The sequence below is a fragment of the Carya illinoinensis genome, chromosome 14 (genome assembly GCF_018687715.1).
Source record: "Carya illinoinensis cultivar Pawnee chromosome 14, C.illinoinensisPawnee_v1, whole genome shotgun sequence".
In the NCBI taxonomy this organism is placed as follows: Eukaryota; Viridiplantae; Streptophyta; class Magnoliopsida; order Fagales; family Juglandaceae; genus Carya; species Carya illinoinensis.
Window position 1 is genome coordinate 6636011 of NC_056765.1, and position 23772 is coordinate 6659782.

The following is a 23772-nucleotide window of genomic DNA, read 5'->3' on the forward strand; positions in this document are numbered from 1 at the left end:
GGATAACCACTCTTTTGTGACGACTATCAACCGTTTATCATTTCCAACTAGTAGTATGTCGTCAACATACAATGACAACATAATGAAACTCTTCTTGGATCTTTTGACATAGACACAATGGTCCTCTTTGATCATCATAAACCCATTCGAGAGAATGGCTCAATGGAATCTAAGGTACCATTGTCTAGATGATTGTTTTAGGCCATATATAGATCGTTTGAGCTTGCACACTTTGCTATCTTGACCTTCGACCACAAAACCCATTGGTTGATCTATATAAATCTCCTCATCTAGTTCTCCATTAAGAAATGTCGTCTTAACGTCCATCTGATAGAGTTCCAAATCCATATTTTCTACTATAGCTAGAATTAGGCGAATTGAGTCAAACCTCACTATGGGTGAAAATGTTTCCTCATAGTCTATACCCTCTTGTTGGGTATATCCTTTCACCACTAAGCAAACTTTGTACCTATCTATTGATCCATCCGACTTGCATTTGACCTTAAGAACCCATTTGTTTCCAATAGCCTTACGCCCTATCGGTAGATCAACCAGATCCTAGACCTGATTAGTCCTCATAGACTCAATCTCATTGTTAAGTGCTTTCATCCACTCATCTTTAGTAGAAGATGAGAGAGCCTCATGAATTGTCCTAGGCTCTTCATCATCATGTGGAGCTACCACAAAAGATTCCCCTTCAATCTCAAAACGACGATGGAGAATACTTTCACGTGTACTTCTACGCGGCTGAAGTTGTTGTGATTGACTGACAAGTGGTGTGCTCACACTCGGATTCAAGTCCTTTTTATAATTTGTAGGAGCTTGAAGAATTTCTTCCACATTCTTAACTAAATTCCTTGGAGCACTTTCCTCTTGTTCGACAATCTCATGAAGTTCTAAACTCCTATAAACCTCACCTTTACTTGGAAATTCATATTCAATGAAATCCACATCTCGTGACTCAATTTCAGTCACACTTCCATTAGTTTATTCACCTATTGACACATACCCTTTAGCGTGTTATGAGTACCTTATAAAGATACACTTCTTCCCTCGAGGGCCTAACTTCCCATACTTATGTGAAAGATCATGAACAAAACCCATTGAATCCCATGGCCTCAAGTTACTCAAATTGGGTTTCTTGCTGGTCCATAGTTCATATGGGTTGGAAGTTACTGATTTGGAGGGCACTCAGTTAAGAATGTAGGCAGCAGTCAAAACTAAATCCCCCCAAAAAGAAATTGGTAGGTTTGCTTGCGCCATCATTGACTTAACCATCTCAAGCAGTGTTTGATTTCTCCTTTTCGCCACACCAATTTGCTGTGGCATACTCGGCATCGTTAACTGTCTTTTGATTCTTTTTTCATCACAGAAGCTTTTAAATTGCTCAAAGAGATATTCTCGTCCTCGGTCAGTTCTTAGAGTTTTTAAACTCTTGTCTAACTGATTCTCAACCATTCTTAGATATCGTTTAAAGCACTCCAATGCTTTAGACTTATGGGAGATTAAATAGACATGACCGTAACGTGAAAAATTATCTATAAATGTGATGAAGTAGACACCTATATGTCTTGCCCTCACACTTATTGGACCACATATGTCTGAGTGGACTAATTGCAGTAGAAAAGATGCCCTAGTGGCTTTTTCAAACGGTTCTCTCTTAGCTTTTACCATTAGACAATGTTCACATGTGGGCAAGATGACCTTAGCGAGATTGCCTATCAGGCCTTCTCTAAATAACCGAGCTATTCTATCTTTCCCTACATGGCCAAGCCTAGCATGCCATTTATATGAATCCAAGTTATCAGATGCAGAAAGAAAAGTAATAGACTCATTCATATTTGAATAATCCAAATTCATTGTCATAAAACCGTCTTGGAGAAAAGCATTGCCAAAAAACACATGACCCAAATAAAAGAAAACATAATCGTTTTCAAATATAATATGAAAACCAAGTCTTAAAAGAGTAACTACAGAAAGTAAGTTTCATCGAATTTCGGGAGCGTATAGCACATTGTGGAGGAAAAGAGTGCGGCCACCCCGCAAGTCCAGTTTGTAGGTACCAAGTCCTAGTAACTCCACGCTAGCTCCATTCCCCACCTTGATATCACACTCCCAACTGGAATCTGGCGATACTCCACAAATTTGACTTTGTCTTGCGCTATGTGTTCGATCGCTCCTGAATCAATAGTCCACACAGGATAGGAGTGAGCAACCATAACATGGCTAGTTACAAAAATAATGCGAAAAAAGTCAGAGTGTACCTTCTTCGGCTCAGTACAGTCACGAGCGAAGTCAATCTAGCCCACTAAAAAAACATGGCTAGTTACATGAATAAAAATTGATTTTATGGTTAATAATTACTAGTCAATCTAGTCTACTAAAAAAAAAGGGTTACATGAATAAAAGTTATTAGTCTAATACCTAATAAACTAATAATAATAACTAAACTATTACAAAATTAAAAGGCTAAACAATTACAAAACTACAAACATAAAAGTGTCAAAGGAACGTTGTATCAACATTTCTAACTCCGAAACCACCTCCATAGATTGATGGACTAGTGTGGGATTCTATACGAGGGTCTTAGTCCACGGCATTATACGCTTCTTTGTAGGAGGCCCGATCACGGTGTCTGTAGAGGGCGTTGGGGTAGGTGTATGTGTCTTGGATGTAGTACCACCCTTAATTGCCTTAAACTCATCATACAATTTAGTCAGGGTATCTCGGGCCATTTCACCAATAAGATCAGCCCATGCCTGATCATAAGCAAGTCCCAAACCATATAACATGCCTGAAACTTTCAGATGGGGATCAAGAATAACAGCCACGTATAACAAAATATTCATTCTATTCAAATATCCCCAATACTTGTCATATTTTAGTATCATGGTCACTGCCATCCCTCTCATCCTTTCATTAGAACCCCTACGAATATCTTCTAATTCTTTTTTCACTCTACATATTTGTTGACAAAACCCATGGGATGTAGGGTACAAAGAATAGAATATATTCAATATGACATCGTAAAAAAGTCTAAGAAAATCAACAAAAGTAAAAACTACCACCCAATCATCATCATTAGGCATTCCTAATCCCCAATGCTCATCAAAGTATTTGACATATTGGATGTCTTCATCACCCAATAATTGAAATGCTGCCTTATATTCTTGGGCCCGCCTCCAACATCTAGAAGGTTGAGTTCCATCTAGTAAGAACATTAGTACAAAGACCATTTTTCGATGTTATGTCCACAGCCTTTACAGCAACTTTAAATTTCTCCAATCTAGAAGGAGAAGACCTTACAAATTTCACAGCCATTCTAACTCATGCAACCGAGTCATCAACATCTTTTAACCCCTCAGTCACAATTAAATTCAAATTATGTGTAGCACATCTAACATGCAAATATTCACCACCTAAGAATGTCTTATTTGCCTCTTTAACATAATTCTTTAGATATCCCAAGGCAACATCATTAGACGACGCATTATCAACAGAAACAGTCAAAACCTGTACCAACCCCGACTCCTTTATTGCGGCCTCCAAGGCCTTCTCAATCGTGTCACCCTTATGATTGGTTATTTGACAAAATTTAATAATATTTTTGTGAAGAACCCAATCAGAATCAACAAAAAGCACAGTTAATGACATGTAATTCATATTTTGGATAAAAGTCCAAGTATCGCTAGTGAGGCAAACTACAAAACCTGCCAATTTGCCCATTAAAACATCTTTATCTTTTATGTACATCTTTTTAATATCCTTTGCCACAGTGTGGCGAGAACGAAGCGTAAATCTCGGTTCCAAATCTTGGACAAATTCTTAGAACCCTTTACCCTTTGCAAACTGGAAAGGCAACTCGTCCATGACAATCATACGAGCTAACTTCCTTTTACACTTATCGTGATTATACTTTGTATATCCCTTCAATGTTGACCCTTCTCTACTAAGGATTTTAATGTTGGACTCTTTTTGCATTGTTCCTCTAAATGAACATTCAGCTGTGATGTACCATGTTTCCTATAATAACATCCATATATTTTTTCACAGTGATTACATTTAGCTTGTGAGTTGTTGGGGTCACCACCTTCTAGTTTTGTAAAGTGAGACCAAACTATGGACACAGGTGTCTTGCTCTGTCTGAGTTTGGGGGCAGGGCAAGGTGTATTCCTTATAGGGGTAGGAGTAGGATTAGGTTCTAGGCTGGGGTAGGGATATTGGCTAGGGCAGGAGAGCTATCACTAAAATCCGGATCCATTTGAAAAGACATTCTTAATTCCTTAACACAATAAAAAATTTTCAAAATGAAATCCAACACAACACATAAAAAAATAAAAAATAAAAAGGCATAGTGCAATCAAACACAAGACATAAAAAAAATGTAATAATACACTAAACAATAAACAAGGCAAAGTGCAATGATTGAAACCAATTTAAAAAAAGTTCACAATATTATTAAGCAACATTTTCTTAATCACTAAATAAAAAAACTAAAAAAAATAATTGTAACCGTAAGTATTATGAATTAAAATAGTAAAATTAAAAATGCATAAATATTTGTGAAAAAACATAAATATTAGTAGTTTTTTAGAAAACAATAAATATTAGTATTAATGGTTAAATTGTGTAGTGGATGTTAAATCGTACAACTTTTTATTTATTTAAATATTAGAATCATTAATTTAAGGCTTAAGCACACGAAACTCAGCATAATTGTGCTAATACAACTTCCAATAAAAGGGCTAACACATTAAACTGTAGGATGACAAAAAAAAAAAAATGGTAGTGTCATGAGATTTGGACATTTAAAATATAACAAAGCTATATTTTTGTACAAATTTTAGTGTCATGAGACTTTGACATTTAAAATGCAATTTAGGATTTCTAATCCTAAATAAAATTAGGGTTTCAGATTGAAACCCTAAATTAATTTAAGGTTCCAATCCGAAACCCTAAACGCAATTTAGGGTTTCCAATCCAAAACCCTAAACGCAATTTAGGGTTTCTAATCCAAAACCCTAAATTGATTTAGGAGGGGTCTCCAATCATTGAAACCCCTAAAAACAATTAGGGTAGATTGGGTTTAAAAAAAAGCCGAAAATGGTCCAGCTGCACACCCTTTTTTATTTTTTAGACTCTGTGGGCTGAATGGCCCAAGCCCAGTTTTATTTTAAAAAAAAATTGGGCCAAAATACCCAAGCCAATCCCAAAAAAATAGGCCCAGATGACTCAAAAGTCATCTTCTTCCTTCAGCTACACTGTTCACGTGAACGGTACCTCATACGGTAGCAAATTTCAGCCACCATTAGGAGTAGTCGCTGCCATCATACTCCACCGAAAAACAGATTCTGAAAGCTAGGTGTTGCCACAGCACCTCTCAGGTGTGCGTAGCACCGTGGAAGTCACCATGGTGTGTGCCGCGCCTCTACTACACAGGAGGTGCGTGCCGAGTGTAGATGGTGAGCGCAGCACCCTTTGGTGTGCATTGCACCTCTGCGCATAGATGATGCACGCAACACCATTGAGGTGCACGCGGCACCACTACACAGTGGCTGTAATGGATGGGCTCGGCCCTTTTGTCATATTTCCTTCCCAGCTTGTGGCGACTCAGCCCAGATGGAGTTTTAAAAAAAAAAAAAAATTCGCAAAACCCTTACTGTTTACATGCATATGCAAATAAAAAAATAAATTGGGAACAAATAAAACATGCTCTAATACCAATGTTAGAAAGCACAGTGGAAAAATACCTCAAGCTCAGCTTATAAAATTGCTCCACAAGTTTCTCCAGATTGACAAATCCCAAGCGTTTCCTCCTAATAGTAAAGTGTACTACGTAGTATAAAACAAGAGTACTACATAACAAAACCACAGCCTAAATATCTTATGAAGAGAGAACGAAAAGAGAGCTTTCTTATATTTTAGATTAAAATCTAAAAAACAATTGAGGGGGGCTATATATAGCCCAACCCACACAGTTGACCTTGAAGGCTAGCCTTAAACTATCAAATAACTGGTAGTAACGCATGGCCATGCGTTATAAGCAAGTAATGTCATGCGTTATACTCAAAAGAGGAGGGGTCTGCATGCCCCACGTGGGCGCCCCTCCATTTAACAGCATGGTATATACATAGAAGGATTGAAAACATTTGACATAGAAATACTTTTTAACACAAATAAATTTAGCAAAATAAATTTATAAAATGATTTAAGTTAACGTGGTAAATTGATTGTAAGATTATTTTTATTATAAATTAGATCTAAAGTATTATATAAAGAGAAATTTTATTTACAATCATGAGTGAGGGACTGCATATGCCAATGATAAATGAGGGTAAAAGGGAAAAAATATCATTTTAAAAAAGATTTTACTATATTTTTAAAATTTTTTTAACATAATTATATAGACTTGCATAAAGCAAGCTCCAAATGGAGATCGTATATAGACTAACTCTTATATAAAATCATGTAAGTTTATATATTTACTTTTCTCATTATATTTGTAGTATTTCTCGTTAATGATTCGAATAGAAGGAAATGTATATGCATTATTTGTAGAGAAATGAAGAGGGGAAGAGCCATAACAACATTACGAAGCACTTGCCTAGATTCATTGTTCTTCCCAGTTTCAATGGGTCTATCGAAGGCACTTTGAATGATTTGCCACAGTCGCTATGCAGTAGAATATGACTTATCTAGTGACTAGCGGGGATGCAAGAGGAGACCAACCTCGAGAACTTTCAGGGTTCTCTTTTGCCACGAGTCATATTCTTGTTAATCAGTGAAGTACTCTGAAAGCTTGAGCCGCTGTAATCAAAGTTTTGAAATCCATTTCGTTCAGCATTTCGGTTGAGGCACTGGAACGGAATATTTCAGTACCGGTACATTTCGGTGTACCGTTTCGGGATAGACAATAAATAAATAAATTATATATAACAGCTATATTTTAAAATAACATCAATACAAGTTTTAAAAGTATACATACTAAGAAACTTAATAATATTTTTTAATATAAATATTAAAAATATACATATATATAAAACACATATTTATTAATATATTTATTTTATTTTTAAAACTATAGTAAATCCCTAGCTGACTTGCATGCAGAATTTTTATAAACTACAATAAATTTAACTTTTATTTGAGTTGGTCGTTTGGTGAATTTAAAAACCACAAATATAAATATATATATATATATATATATAAACTTTGACTTAACAGAAAACGTACAAAACAAGTAAAAAGTATAAAGTGATACAAATTTTGGCAGAGGGTTGGAGTAGGGCACGGAAATGGGTATTTGGATTCTAAAAGTACAATTTTGTCTATCATTTTTCAACTTATTTATAAAAGAGCCATTCCTTTAATCTGAATTTTAATTTCGGGCCAGAATTACTATTCCGGCCGAAATACTAGAATCCGGCCGGAATTGACCGGAACGGCCGGAATTTGACCCGAAACGGAATAGATATCTACCCCATGCCGGTCATTGTTCCGGCATGAAAAATTCCTATCATTCCAGCCAGAACGGAACGGTTTTTAAAACTTTGGCTGTAATAGCTCTAGTGGGACTACCACCGACTTGATTCGCCTTCCAACCACAAACAACAGCTCAAGTTTGACATGGACGTGAAGATAAGGTTGGACATGGACGTGACCTTCAGAGATGTCGACTTCTAGTTTATATTTGAATCATGCAACAATTTATAAACTTCAGTAATTTCTTGATGATAGATAAATGTTATGGATGAACAGATCAAAGAAAGAAAGAAACCTATTTTCTTTTTCTTTTTTTACCAAATTCATGATTTGGAGGCTAGAATTGAAGGTGCCTTAATTGAAGTCCAATCCATTTTACAGAGGCATGTAGGTTTGGATTCAGCATTCTATTCTTGGTTCGTTAAATACAGTAGAAAATTAAGCAAAATAATAATAATAATAATAATAATATAACATCATTGCATCCTTTGGAGAGTGGATTAAGAATATCATACATACTGTTGAACCTTACGATCAGAGTGTTGATCAAAGTACTTTGAAATCTTGTTAAGTCGATTATTGAAGAAAGATAACTGATTTTATTTTATGAATAAGCCCTCAATTATAGCAGATAAATATCTTATAAAGATGAGCAAGACTTACAGAGCAAAATCTAAAAAACAAGCTCTTAAAATTTAATAAAAGTACCTAATCCAAGCTAGGAAGATAATTAAGATATTTCAACAAATCTTACCCATATAATGGGTGACTAGAATAGTGAAAAAATCCATATCCATTCATTCCAACATACTTAACTATGGAGGGCCTTTAACTCTTCAATTAAAGCATTCAAATGAGAATAAGATGATCCACCTTCTTCAATGGCTCTCCTTGCCATCTCCCCAAGTTCTTTAGCTCTGCTTCTCATTTCCTTTGCTTCTTCACCTTCCATGAGGTGCCTCACTGCCTTCTCTATTGCTTCCTTCTTTATAAGATTATCATTACCACTATCTCAACATATTGCTGAGCACCAACAGGAACCCCAATCTTCAATACCTCAGTCACTAACTTCTCATTGAAAAATTGCTCAGAAAACAATGGCCATGTCACCATAGGCAGCCCAGCAGTCACTCCTTCTAATGTCGAGTTCCACCCACAATGTGTCACAAATCCTCCCACTGCTTGATGATCCAAAATTAAAACCTGGGGTGCCCAACCTCTTATAATCAGTCCCTTACCTTACATTCTATTCTCAAATCCCATGGGTAACCAATCTTCATCTTCTTTTTCATTTTTATCTTTCCTCACAACCCAGATGAATTGCTGCCCAGAAGCCTCAAGACCCATTGCAATCTCCATTAGCTGAGAATCACGAAAGTTAGACAAGCTTCCGAAACATATATAAACAACTGAATTAATATGCTTTGTGTTGAGCCAATTCATGCATTCATGTTTAATATCAATGGAGGATTCTTTTCCCCTATGACCTTTGTCTTCAGCATCCTTGTTGCAGAGTGAAACTGGGCCTATATACCATGCCTTTCTTCCACAAACCTTCGTATAATGATTTGCATAAGTTGGCTCTAGCTCGTAGAAGCTGTTCAAAATAACCCCATATCTCCTCAGCTCGGATTCTCCAACTTCTTTCGCGGAAAAAATGCTTTAACATATTTGTTATCAATGAAGGTTGGCAGTTTCATCTTGTCAACTTTATCTCTCCAGAAAAGTTAGGGATGACGAATGGTTCAGAATCAGATGAAACTTCCATTTGAGGAGTGTACTGTCCGATGCTCACCGCTGCAGACGCAGAAAAAACACTGGTTGAATTAAAAACAAGCACTGGGATACCAAATTTAGCGGTAGCATCAATTGTCCATGGAAAGACCATATCAGCAACAATGCAATGAGGATGATCATGATTTTGCAGTAGCTGCTCGAGTGGTTGCCAGAGCATCTTAAGGGAACTGATGAAAGTGGTTATCTTTTCATGGGTAGTGTGACGCCCCCAAATTCCGTTTGGGATTGGACGGATATTTGAAACGTTGAGAAATGTAACACAAGGTTACCTGCCCCCATTCATGACATATAAGATACAATGTTCCTAATATGCATATAACATTATGCAGTATTCGCAGCGGATAAATTTTTTTTCTTTAGCAATATTATGCACCAAATTGAAAATATCTCAAATGTTTAAAACACACTTCATATATAAAGACCCATTGAACAACTAAGATCACAATACTAGTCCAAAATGCTTATGATCCAAAAAGTACTAAAGATGCGACTCCATCGTACAAGTAGTAATTTACGTTAACTACTATGTTAACATTGACATCGCATCGTCGCTCAGTCAACTGTATCTAGTTGGTCAGCTCCTGATTCTCCTTCAGATCCTGTAACAAGATCTACCATTTGGGAGGAATGATAGTTGGGACTACCACAATGATATTTGATTATAAATCTCAGTAAGTTAACAAAAACTTCCACACAGGCTAATGATACATGGATGACAGTAAAAACATGAAAGCATAATCAAATTCATAAGTAATTAAAGCATAACTTGATGTACAACATAGCATAACTCACATAACTTAAATTAAAATGTGAACTGAACTTGACTTGACATGAACTTGATCTGAAACTTGACTTAACATGAACTTGCTCTGAAACTTGACTTTTACTACTTAAATACATACTCCATAGTTGTTGTGGCCCCATGTATTCTACGTGTCACAATGCAATTAAATACATACTCTACAGTTGTTGTGGCCCCATGTATTCTACGTGTCACAATTGCTGTGTCTCACGTAGTGTATACGTCACAATTGCTGTGACCCCATACTTCGTGTGCCACAGTTGTTGTAGACCCTACAAAACTGAATGTAACTCAAGATGAAACATGACTGGAATACGAGAGAACAGAAGCCTTGATGTAACATAACGTGACTTGAACATAACTTGAAAGACATGACCAACTTGAGATAGGGTTTTATCGTAACATGGCTTACACATGTAACACACAATATTTTATAACATGATATAGCATGTAACGGAAACATAATTAACCTGACATACTGGAAACAGTGAACATGACATGACATACATGTAATAGATGACATATTTAACATTATGTACTTGCAATATATGATAAAATAACTTGTGTAACAGATGAAACTTATGACAGAATAAATTTTGTCTAACAGACAAATATGTGGTAACTTAGCATGGCATGGCATAGATGATAACACACATACATACACTGTAGTTCCTTTACTTAGCACGCATACACAGTAGACTGCTAATAAGTTAAAAACTAACTTACCTTGATCTCCTCGTTTCTTATAAAAGCTCAAGCGCGATTACGGGGAACTGTAATTAGTGATTCTAAAACTTAGAACTAAATCACTAATAATTTGAAATATGGAAAAATACTAACTTAAGAGTAAAATTTCTATTTTACTCTCTACATGTGAAAAAATGACTATTTTACCCCTAACTTAAGGGTTTTGCATGCTAACTCCAAAAGTCACCAAAATTTACATGCCTCATGTAAATTTTAACTTAAACTCAAATATCAATTTAGAAAAATTTAAAACTAATCACAACTATTAAAACTCCATAGGGCCGAAATTCCCATATGCTATTTCCATTGATTTTTGTTTCTAACTTATTTTGATCAACCTTTTGATCTATGACTTATAAAGATGTGATCTTCAAACCAAAACATCACATGATTTAAAAAGATGTCCTAAAACATATATACGCTTCTAATTCAAGATCACATGGTTAAAAATTAACCAAAATATAAATTTAGCCAATAACATCCATACTTTGGCCTATCTAAATATTTCTTTGCATAAAATTTCATATCTTTGAAACTAACATCAAATATCTTCAAAATAATATTAGAACAGTATATAAGAGGATTAGGATCCTTCAATAAAATTATCAAAACCTTTGGAATAGGTTTAAACCACCAAAGATTTAAACTTTTTTAAAACAGAAACTGTTTTTCCTCTTTCAGTTTCTAAGTTTCTAGATTTAAGAAAATCTTTCATCAAAACCTTTAATCATGTAACAATCCTCAACCAATAATCCTATACACATGCTAACAATACTCCATAAAAATTTCGGACCAATAGCTATCCATTAGCTTGGTCAAAACTCCAAACTATAACATATTCTCCAGTTTATCTCCCAGAATGACCTTTTTAGAGTTTAAACAATATTTGACTAACCAAATGATCTTCAAATTGAACAAATAAGATATCCACATAAACTAGACTAAAAAAGGAACAACTTTTATGAAGTAGACTTTATGATAAAATACTTACAAAAGCTTCGAAATGGGCGTGCAAAAGAATACTTACAAGCTATCCGAGAGAGTTTGGTGTTCTTTCAATGAAAGGTGTAAAGGAAGATAATTTCGTGGGGAGTGGCTGGAGATATTTATGGACAAAATATGGAAGAAGATGAAGTTGGAGTGAGAGTTGGGTGTAGGTCTCTCTTACCTGAAGTGAGAGTTGAGTGTAGGTCTCTCTTACCCGGAGTGAGAGTTGAGTGTATGTCTCTCTTACCCAATAATATCTACAAAAATCAGCTCAAGATATTTTTACCTAATAATATCCACAAAATTCAGTTTAAGATATTTTTATCCAATAATATCTATAGTTTTGAACAGACTTTTCGTCCGAAAATATGAAAAAGAGTTATTGCGCCATAAGACCTTAAATAACCCACTGAGTCTAATGGCACAAACCATAATACATTTTGACACTTCTAACTATCTCCAATAATAAAAAATACACTTTTGATACCATAATGAGTAATAATACTAACTATGTAGTTAGACTAAAACCTATACGATTAATGGATTCGTGAAAACTTATGAGGTCTTCATGAGGTTCCTAAAGTTAATAGAAATTCTAGAAATTCCACAATTGAATTTCTAGCAGGCTGTTACAGGTAATCTTGGAGTCAGTAGTCTCGCACCCTTTGGAAGGCAGGCCTCTATTGCCGGGAACTCGATGGTTTGGATATCAATCTTGATGACGCTATTGCCGCAAGTTTTGGTTCTTTCAATCGTTTTCGTAACTATAGGGACGTTGAGTGGGGTGGTGATTTGTTGTACCACTGGCCTGTCCAAAATCACACAAGACGATATTTAAGTGGTTCAGCAAATTGTCTACGTCTATTGGAGCCTCTTTTACTGAATTTGTACGAGATTTATAAAAAAACTCTACAAATTTCTCTCACTCTCTCACGTCCTTCTTTTCTCTCTATTTTCCTACTCCCACTTTGCTCATCTAAGCTCTCTCTTTTATAGGAGAGAGCAGCTACCATTTACAATTCGGTGCAGTGATTTACGGAAGAAATTGAGGCGTCACTTGCTGCAGACACTGTGGGTGTCTGTGGGTGGCGCCTAATATGCCAAGGAAGAGAACCGTGCACACTGCAGGTGGTTTTTCAACAATCACCCCCTTCACCTAAGTGTGCCATACTAGGCTGCTTGTAAACTGATTCATTCTTCAAATGAATGCATCCCTTTCTTTGACATGAGAGACTTTTGCTATCGAATATGCTCCAATGCACTCGAGGGTGCTCAGCAGTGTACAATACTGATCAAGTCCAAACAGTGTTGGAACTTGATCCCTGTGACGACTTTCGTCAACATATCTGCTGGATTATCTTCAGTGCCAATCTTCTGAAGTTTGATGTCCTATTCTTCTAATATTTCACGTACAAAGTGAAATCGGACATCTATGTGTTTTGTTCGAGAGTGATATACTTGATTCTTGGTCAAATGAATTGCACTTTGATTGTCACAATAAACGATAACCTCTTGTTGCTTAAAACCCAAATCTGTTACCAATCCCTATAACCAAATAGCTTTTTTCACGGCTTCTGTTACAGCCATGTATTCAGCCTCAGTTGATAATAGTGCAATTGTCGACTACAAAGTTGATCGCCAACTAACTGGTCCTCCAGCCATAGTGAACACATATCCAGTTGTCAATCGGCGTTTGTCAAGATCAGCTGCATAGTTTGAGTCAACATATCCAGTTAGTAGATTATCTTCACTCTTCTCGAACTTCAAACCAACATCTACGGTCCTCGAAATATACCGTAGAATCCCTTAGCCGCATGCCAATGAACCTTTCCAGGATTATGTATATAGCGACTAACTAAGCTAGCTGCCTGGGAGATATCAGGTTGTGTACACACCATGACATACATTAAGCTTCCAACAATACTTGCATATGGGACATTCCTCATGTAGTCCCGCTCTTCATCGGTTTTAGGAGATTGCAATGCACTAAGCTTGAAATATAGGGCCATAGGAGTACTCACCAGCTTCATCTCCGAGTCGATGTTGAAGCGCTGCAGTATTCTCTTCAGATACTGCATCTGAGTAAGGTGAACTGTACCTTTCACCCTATCTCTGTTGATCTCCATTCCCAGTATTCTTCGTGCTTCTCCCAGATCTTTCATTTCAAACTCATGACTTAACTGAGTTTTTAAGCGATCTATCTCCCATTTGCTTTTATATGCAATTAATATATCATCTACATATAAAAGCAAACAAATGAAAGATCCATTTGCAAGTTTTCTGAAATACACACAGTGATCATATTGGCAACGAGTGTATTTCAGATCCATCATAAAGCAGTCAAACCGCTTATACCATTGCCGAGGTGACTGCTTCAAGCCATAGAGAGACTTCTTTAGACTGCATACCCAATTTTCTTTTCCAGCTTCTTTGAAACTTTCTGGTTGAGACAGATAAATCTCCTCTTCCAGATCACCATGTAAGAAAGTTGTCTTTACATCAAGCTGTGCTAACTTAAGATCATATTGTGCAACCAAAGCCAGCAATATCCGAATGGATGAATGCTTCACAACAGGAGAGAATACTTCACTATAGTCAATTCCCTCTGTCTGAGCGTGGCCCTTGGCTACCAACCTAGCTTTGTATTATAATCCATTTTTAGCACCTTGATCATCTTTCTGATTGAAGATCCACTTACAGCCAATTGTCTTTTTTCCTTTTGGAAGCGGCACAAGCTCCCAAGTCTGGTTCTGGTGAAGAGACTACATCTCTTCATTCATCTCCTTTGTCCATTCAACTTGTTCACTGGACTGTATGGCTTCTTTGTAAGTGGTTGGGATCTCACTCCCTTCAGCGGGTAATGCATATGTCACATAGTCTGCAAAATGTGTCGGTACACATTTCTCTCGTCTTGGTCTGTTGGTTGTTATTGATTCAGGTTGTATTGGAGGTACTGTGACTAGACTATCAACCTCATCTTGTCCATGCTCTCCATTTGTTTATCCTGAATCATTTTGAGTGAAAAATTTCACCTTTTGCGAATCACCAGGTGTTTCGCTATCATGGCTGCCTTCATTAGAATCTTTATACTTATGTGACTTAAGCATCTCAGATTCGTTGAATGTAACATCTCTACTGATGATCACCTTTTTAGACTCTATGCACCAGAGTCTATACCCTTTTACACCAGTACTAAAGCCCAAGAATTTTGTTTTCTTGGCTCTAGGATCAAGCTTACTTTCTTTAGCATGATAGTAAGCAGGATATCCGAAAACATGTAAAGAGTCATAATCAGTAGCATGTGTACCTCTCCACATTTCAGTGGGTGTCTTCCCGTCATTGGCAGTTGTGGGTAGTCCGCTGATGAGGTGGCAGGCATATGTCACAGCTTCAGCCCAATTTTGAATCCAACATCCAGCAACATACATCGCACTTTCTCCAGCAAAGTACGATTCATTCGTTCTGCCACACCGTTCTGCTGCGGTGTACCTCGTACCGTGAAGTGTCTAACAATTCCCTCTCTCTAGCATACTTCCATGAAGGGGTCTGAAGTGTACTCACCTTCATTATCAGATATGAGCCGCTTGATCTTTCTACTGGTCTAAGTCTCAACCATTTTCTTCCAATTAAAGAAGATTTTCAGCACTTTATCTTTATTCTTCATCATATACACCCACATACGACGAGAATAATCATCCACAAAAGTTACAAATCAATGCTTACCTCTCAAAAATGCATTTTGGGTAGGTCCCCAAATATCGGAGTGTACATAGTCAAGTATTCCCTGTGTATTGTGTACAGTGGTTCCAAACTTGATCCGCCTCTGCTTCCCCAATACACAGTGCTCACAGAAAGACAGTTTACCAGTCTTGGCCCCTTTGAGTAAGCCTTGCTTCACCAGTGTTTGCAAAGTTTTTTCTTCAGCGTGTCCTATACACATATGCCAAAGACTGGTGGTGTCGACATTAGTCTCATCTAACTTCTCACAGCAGGTGGAAGCTCTTCCATCAACAGTACTTCCTTGCAAGAAATACAAGTTTCCTCGCCTCAAGCCCTTCATTGCCACCTGAACTCCCATTAGTACTTTGAGAGTTCCGTTTTCAATGGTGATTCTGAATCCCTTTGAATCCAGGGATCCCAGTGAGATGAGATTCTTCCGCAAGTCTAGAACGTACCGAACCTCTGTCAGAGTCTTGACACTGCCATCGTGCAGCTTTAACCGAATGCTACCTATTCCCCGAGTCTTGCAGGCACTATCATTGCCCATAAGTACTGCTCGACCCTTAATCTTTGTGAAGTCAGTAAACCAGTCCCGATTGGGACACATGTGATAGGTACATCCGGAATCCATAATCCATTCATCGGAATGACAAAATCTGAATCATCATCTATGTTCACGACATTGGCTATGGTGGGTTGATTCTGCTGTTGTCCCTTCAGCTTTGGACAATCCTTCTTCTAGTATCCTTTGTTGCGACAAAAGGAAAACTCGTCTCTGGCGAGTTTTTTGCTGACTGATGAACCAAGTGATGTGGCCCAGGTTTTCGATTGAAAACCTTTCTTTTTTCCAGGATACCTTGACTGTGGTCTCCCTCTTGCTGTTAGCGCTTCACTTGATGTATCTAGTTGTACATGCTTATCTTTTTTGCGGTACTCATTGCTAATTAAAGAACTAGATACATCTTCAAAACTAATCTTTTCCTTCCCATACAATAGAGTAGTAATTAAATGTTCATATGTATCAGGCAAGGAATTTAACAAAAGTAAAGCTTTATCTTCATCTTCGATTTCAACATCCAAGTTTAACAAATCAACAAGAATTTGGTTATAACTATTCAGATATTCAGACATAGAAATACCTTCACGAAATTGGAATCTGAAGAGCCTTTTCTTCAAGTGCAAACGGCTCTCAATGCTCTTCTTCATGAACTTCTCCTATAATTTCTGTCAAAGTTTCTTAGCATTTGTCTCTCTCATGACAAAATACTTCTGTTATTTGATAAGGCATAACCTGATTGTACTATAAGCTTGGGTATTAAGCTTCTTCCAATCATGTTCAGTCATATCATCTGGCTTTCCTTCCAATGTAATATCCAACTCTTGGTGGATCAAAACGTCCATGACTTCACACTGCCACATGCCGAAGTTACTTGTTCCATCAAACTTCTCAACTTCAAACTTGGCATTTGACACTGTGGACCGACATTCGGAGCTACTGGCATTTTCAGAGCTCCTATCTCTTCCAGATCCTTTCATTTGAATTTAGAAAATTTAGACAACAAAATTTCAAAATTCTAACCGTACGGATGAGTCTAGAATAATCCAAATAGTTGGAAAGCACTATTTGATCATTGAAATCGGATTCCAAATGGCTTAGATCAAGCCCAAAATGGATCTGAAAAAATGAACGGTCCTGATCATCTGGCGTGTGAGATGCACGCGCGGCAGCAGTGCGACTGGGGCACGTGGGAGCGTGTAGAACATGCGCAGGTCCCTTCTAGGACACGTGGGGGCGCGTGAGACGCGTGGATTTCACCCGTCTTCCTCTTCTAGGCGTGTGGGCAGCTTGGAATTCATGCGTCGTCAACCTCCGTGGTGCGTGTCTGCGGGTGGTGGCGCGTGGAGTGTGAGTGGCACTCGTCTTCAACCTCCAAATGCGCGTGGAGCACGTGGGTTCAGGCTTCTAGCTTTTACCGGCGCGTGCGGCTTCGTTCGACCTCCATTTTCAATTCCGTTTGCAGCAACGGATTCGTCTCAACGCGAGGAACACCCTGGAGTTGTCAAAAATTGATTTTGAACAACTTGATTTCTGAACAGTGCGAACCAGAGTTCTGATACCAATTGTTGCGCCTCTGGCCTGTCCAAAATCACACAAGACGATATTTAAGTGGTTCAGCAAATTGCCCACGTCTATTGAAGCCTCTTTTACTGAATTTGTATGAGATTTACAAAAAACTCTACAAATGTCTCTCACTCTCTCACGTCCTTCTTTTCTCTCTATTTTCCCACTCCCACTTTGCTCATCTGAGCTCTCTCTTTTATAGGAGAGAGCAGCTACCATTTACAATTCGGTGTAGTGATTTATGGAAGAAATTGAGGCGTCACTTGCTGCAGACACTGTGGGTGGCGCCTAATATGCCAAGGAAGATAACAGTGCACACTGCAAGTGGTTTTTCAACATGATTATGGTTGCTTTGACACCTCGGGTTGTGAATAGCTTGGCCATGTCTAACATTGGTATCATATGGCCAGGGGCCATAAAGGGAGAGAAGAATACATGGAGCTGGCGGCTTGTGCTACCCATAACAGATTTTGACTCAGTTTCAGAACAAGAACGAGTGGTGACGATGATGAAGAAGGCAACAAGGAGAGTAGGAAATGGAGAGAGTTTGCTAGGTAGGTAGGTTGCGTTGCAACGTGCACCATGTTTGGCTCATGTCCAATAATATATAATATAAATATTTATGTTTATTATTTTTTTATAATTTAAATTTTTAGAATAATATGTAAAATATGCATATATTATATTATAATAATTATATTTGAAAGTCTGTTTACCACACACCTGCATGCACGTGATATAATTTAATTTAGAAGATAATTAAATTTTAAAATCTCAATCTTACAAATCAAATTATATTGTGTGGAAGGTACATGAGTGGTATTATATAATTAGTTAAATTATATATATTATATAATTATATTTATAAATAATATATTATTAAAATTTTATAAAAATAAATTTATAAATTAACAAGATTTTATGTAATATGTTAATTCATTTTACAATTTAACGTATTACGTTAAGTTATATTAATTCTAAGTTTAGTTATACAAAAGTATATATCCATTAAATCTTTGTGCTTTTGATGATACAATTAAAAATGATGAAAAGTTTTATTTAGAAGTCAGCATGGAGAACGACCTTCTATACTAACACGTTAAATTAAAAAAAAAATTAATTTATAAGTCACTTATGCCATATTAATGGTATGTGGAGTTTTTCAACACCAACTTAAAACTTGAATATATAATTAAAAAATTATAGATCGATTTAATACATATTTTGAATTGTGATATAAATATTTTCTTCTATATATTTTTCATTAATCTCATAAATGGTGATTGCCCTTTTGATTTAGAAGAATGTTTTTACCCATTATCATAACCGACTTATGTTCTAACTCTCATAGGTCTAAGGTTCAAGTCTTTGTTGAATGGAAATAATCTTTAAGAGCTTCCGAATTAGGGAGTTGTTCCCTTAAATTACTAGAGGTGTACTTGTTGAAAAGTCATTGCCAAGTGCCTGGGCACCATCGAGATTAGTCGAGACACTGTTCTGAACACTCGATGTCAAAATAAAATGTTCGACTCTCCTATTTACATGTAATAATATGGATCATGCTATTGGAAATTTGGAACTGAGGGTTCTAACTGATGACTAGCATCCCCTCTCAGTCCCCTAGCATGGTCCCGTTGAAACAAACAACAGCCCCCCTCCCTCCCCAACAGCATGGTCCCTCTCAGTCCTCTACCACACAAACACTTTAGAAGACTCCATCTTCTTATATGGCATGCATAACGTTTGAACTGTACGTATGTTCTAAATCCACTGCTTCTTACAAATCTGATCACCCATATACAGATGAAGTTGGAAGGGTAGGCATGTACGTACTAGGTTTCTTATGTATTATTACGGGAGAAATGAAATGATTTTTGAAGCCATAATTTGTACCTAATTTTTATTTATTTATTAATAGTTAAGTATTTCCGGTAAATTCAAAAATGGTAAATTCAAAATTTATTGAAAGAATTGTTAGGGTTAAAGAATTAATTTTGAAGGGAACATGTTATAGTAAATACATAATATATAAAAATTAAACAAAATTTTGGACCATATAAAAGAAGTTGAAGAGAGATATTTCTATGTATATAAATTTTTTGGGGGCCAATTTTCATATCCATAAAATTTTGAGAAAAGAAAAGGGGGGAAATTTTCTAACTATAAAAAATCTTAAGGGGGTTGCGCCACTGGCCAGTGATCAACAGAATTTAAAACAAATCGATGGCCATAAATGATCCCAAAAGGATTCAAGTTTATTTGACATTATGCATGTCTTTAATTACAAGCTGTAGATGTTGGCATTGTAATTTTACATCACAACACTTGATCAGTAATACATTCAGTTTCAAAATTACAATGATACACAATAGAATTACAATTTTACATGCTTTTCATCCAGCAATATTCTACAGTACTCCATTCCCTTGATTTCCCTTCCCGTGGAAACAAATGAAACCTATATATTTTTTATTCCACTATTCCTCAAACTACATAAAAAAATATCTTGTTCAATTACTTAATACATAATGCTTGCTCATTCAATCCAACTTGATTACCATATGCAAGCTCCTAAGAATGCTATCACTACTATAACCAAAATTCTTCTACTTACATATGATGAGGACGGTGCACCAGAGAACTTGACTCTATGAGCCTGATCACTGCAGACAAGAAACAAACAAATAAAATTATTGGTTAAGGGGATGGAAGGTGTTTGTTTGTATGAATTGTATATTCATGATGGTATATTTGGATGATTTATGGAAAATTACCTCAAAGAAATGATGGAAAGTAACTTTTCAGTATATATATATATATATATAGATTATTGCAAAAGCATTTTGATTTCCATTGCATAAATATAGTATAATATTAATCAAACTGACAAGGTGCAGTTGTGTTTGCCTTCTTACTTTTGTAACGAAGAAAGTAAGCCGCAATATATAGTATTGTCAGGCAAAGGAACTTCAGTGCCATCATTCTCTGGGTTTACTACATTCACATAAACTTCTTGCCCTAGATACCATGAATTAAGATTCACTGCACGAAGGTTCCAAAGGCCGGCATTGTCAAGAGAAATTAAAATGGCTGTCCAAGCTCCAGGAAAGACCTGCTCTCAAGAAGATATAAGAGTTTATCAACAATATATTTCATTGTTTTTTTCCCTTTTGTTTTCTTTTTTGGGTTTCGATCTTTTTGTTTCTTGGATACAAATAATCTCTAAGAGCGATCGAATCAGGGAGTTGTTTTTTTGACTTACTAGAGGTACACTTGTGAGAAAGTCCTTGTCAATGGCCTATGCATTATCGGAATTAGTCGGGATACTGATCCGGACACTTGGTGCCAAAAATTAAAAAAAATGTTCTACTTTCCTATTCACATGTAATAATATGGGTCATGCTATTGAAGATTTAAGATGGAATGAGATATTTTGAATAGTAATGAAATTTTTGAGTTAGGATGAGTTGAAATAGTTTGTAAAAAAATGTGTGTTTAGATAGTGAGATGAGATAAAATAGTTTTTAATTTTTGGAATTTGAAAAAGTTGTGGGTCTTACTATTTAATTTTTGGAATTGGTGACTTAATGCGTGCTTTTACTTCCAACGATGCTAAAATCGCTGCAAAAAACCCTTTCTCTTGTAGTGAGAGTAGCTGAATAGTCTACTATCCATGCACTGTTTACATACTGTTCATGTACTGTTTATGTCAGATTATATTGTTCATATACTGTTCATGCACTATTCATATATTTTTAGTGTCAGATTTTTAATGTTTATATACTGTTTATTTAAGGAAATGTTTTTAAAATTTAGGGATAAAATATAGTATATTTAAATAGAAAAAACTAATATACGGTATAGATGAGATGAAAACATCTCATTTGTGTTGGCCATCCTGGGTTCTAACTTATGACTAGCATCCCCTCCTGCTTCAAAGGAACCCCCCCCCCCCCCCCCCCCCCCCCCCCCTAATTTCCTAGCACGGTCCCTCTTAGTCCTCTACCACACAAACACTTTAGAAGACTCCATCTTCTTATACGTCATGCATGACGTTTGAACTGTAGGAACGTTCTAAATCCACTGCTTCTCTCACTCATAGATGAAGTTGGCACTACAACAAAATTGTTTTTTTGGACAAAATTTTTTTTCCCAAATTGTGGGGATTTCGTCCCAGAAAATTTTTTGGGAAAAAAAAATCGTCCCAAGATCGTCCCTACAACACTGTCCCAGAAGATATTTTGGGATGAAAATCACCATTTTCGTCCTAAAATATATCTTTTGAGATGATTTTGAAATTGACTGTTTGATACCGTTCGAACGTTTAATTTTTTTGTCACGGTTTAAGTTCGTTCCAGAATATCATTCGAATGGTTACTATTTTATTTTCGAACATAATTAAATTGTTTGAACGATTAAGAAAATACGTTCGAATGATCACACCTTTTGATAACGTTCAAACGGTATAAAATAGCTTTCCATTCGAGCGTTAAAGGAATGGATCGAACGGATGAAAGTTGTGCTCGAACGCTACGATAATAAATTGCGTTTGAACGTTATTTGATCATCTGATGCCGTTCGAACGGTTTAATCAATAATGTTCGAACGTTACATGGTCGTTCAAATGACTATTATTTTATTAAAACCCCATAATAATAAAAAACCAAATAAACATTCATAATATTTGAAAAACATACATTAGAAACTGTTTAATACTCACAAAAGTTTTATAATAAGTGAGAACTAATAAATAACCATGAGATTGACATTGTTCATACATAATTAGATAATCTCATACAGCAATACATAAAAAACCATTAGTTGCTTGGAGGCCTGTATTGTTGCATAAACTGCTACATTTAGAGTTGCATCTCTCTCCTGAACTCTTCTTGTTGTTCTTCATGTTGTTTGAGGCGCATCTACATGTTTGCTTATTTCGCCAATTGAGCCTCTAACTCATGCTGCCTTGCAACCAATTTTTCGATTTTGCAATTCGCATTCTCTTGCGCTATAGAGGCCGTAGAGGCAAACCCGAAATAAGAGGAAGAGGGAGAAGGTTTTACACAGCGAACCAAACCCCTCAAATATCCTGAACGTTGAACCAAAACTTGTGTAAAAATCTCAATATTATTTGTTGAGGAATTTTGATCTGACGCAGATTCAGCATGTATAGCAACCATTTTACCTACACATAAGATAAAGAGTTAATATCATCATAAATATTCTAATATATTTATTTAAAAAAATTATAATACTTACATAATTTTCACAGGCATCAGGATAACTCCACTCTCCATTACGATTAGTATGTGATGCAATATATAATTTTGTCAGATCATAATTGGCATCTGAGTCTTATTACAATAAATATTTGTTAAAATATAAAGTCATTAGGATTCATATATTCAGTTAACTATATAAAAAAAATAGCAATACCAATTTCTCAGAGAGGCGGTGGAAAGATCTTGAGCCTGCATGATGATTAATCTTCAATTTTGATCTATTTATTTTGTTTATAGAACTTCACTCCTATATAGAAATTGAAAATATTAGAAAGCAAAATTAAAAATAGGACGGCTAAAATAATTAATTTAATTATACCTTATATGATGGATCTTCAAATATGTTACAAAAGTTTTTCCCACTCAGAAGGTTGGACATCTTGAAAAGGATGTTGGCGTGCATTTTCCATATTCTCAAACTTATTATAATGCTCATAACACCTCACCTTATATTTGCAGAATGCATTACTCATAAGCTCTTCCACAGTCTTACGTTCCTCTCTCCGACCAAAATTTAGACAAGCATATTATCATTTATAATATTCTAACTTTAAGTAAAATATAAAAATTTACCAATTAAATAAATGTTTAAACATTATCAAACAATGCTTCTTGATAAGCTCTTTAACATCTTGGGAGACTTTCTTCCATGAACTTGTTGCCAAAGGTGCATAAGTTTGTGTAAGAACACCCATATGTGATGCAAGCCAAGCTGCTGGTTGTCCTTCACCTCTAGTATGTTCGTCAAGAATGTTAACCTTGATCTTACCCACCTTACGATATTTTTCCAACGTCACATCTTTAGTAGTCCTCGACCTTGATGAGATTGTATT

General features: G+C 36.1%; 1 pseudogene; it reads right to left on the reverse strand.

Moving 5' to 3' along the window:
- Positions 1 to 8293: 8293 nt before the first annotated feature.
- The window catches only part of LOC122293466, a 28438-nt pseudogene continuing 12959 nt past the window's right edge, over positions 8294 to 23772 (reverse strand).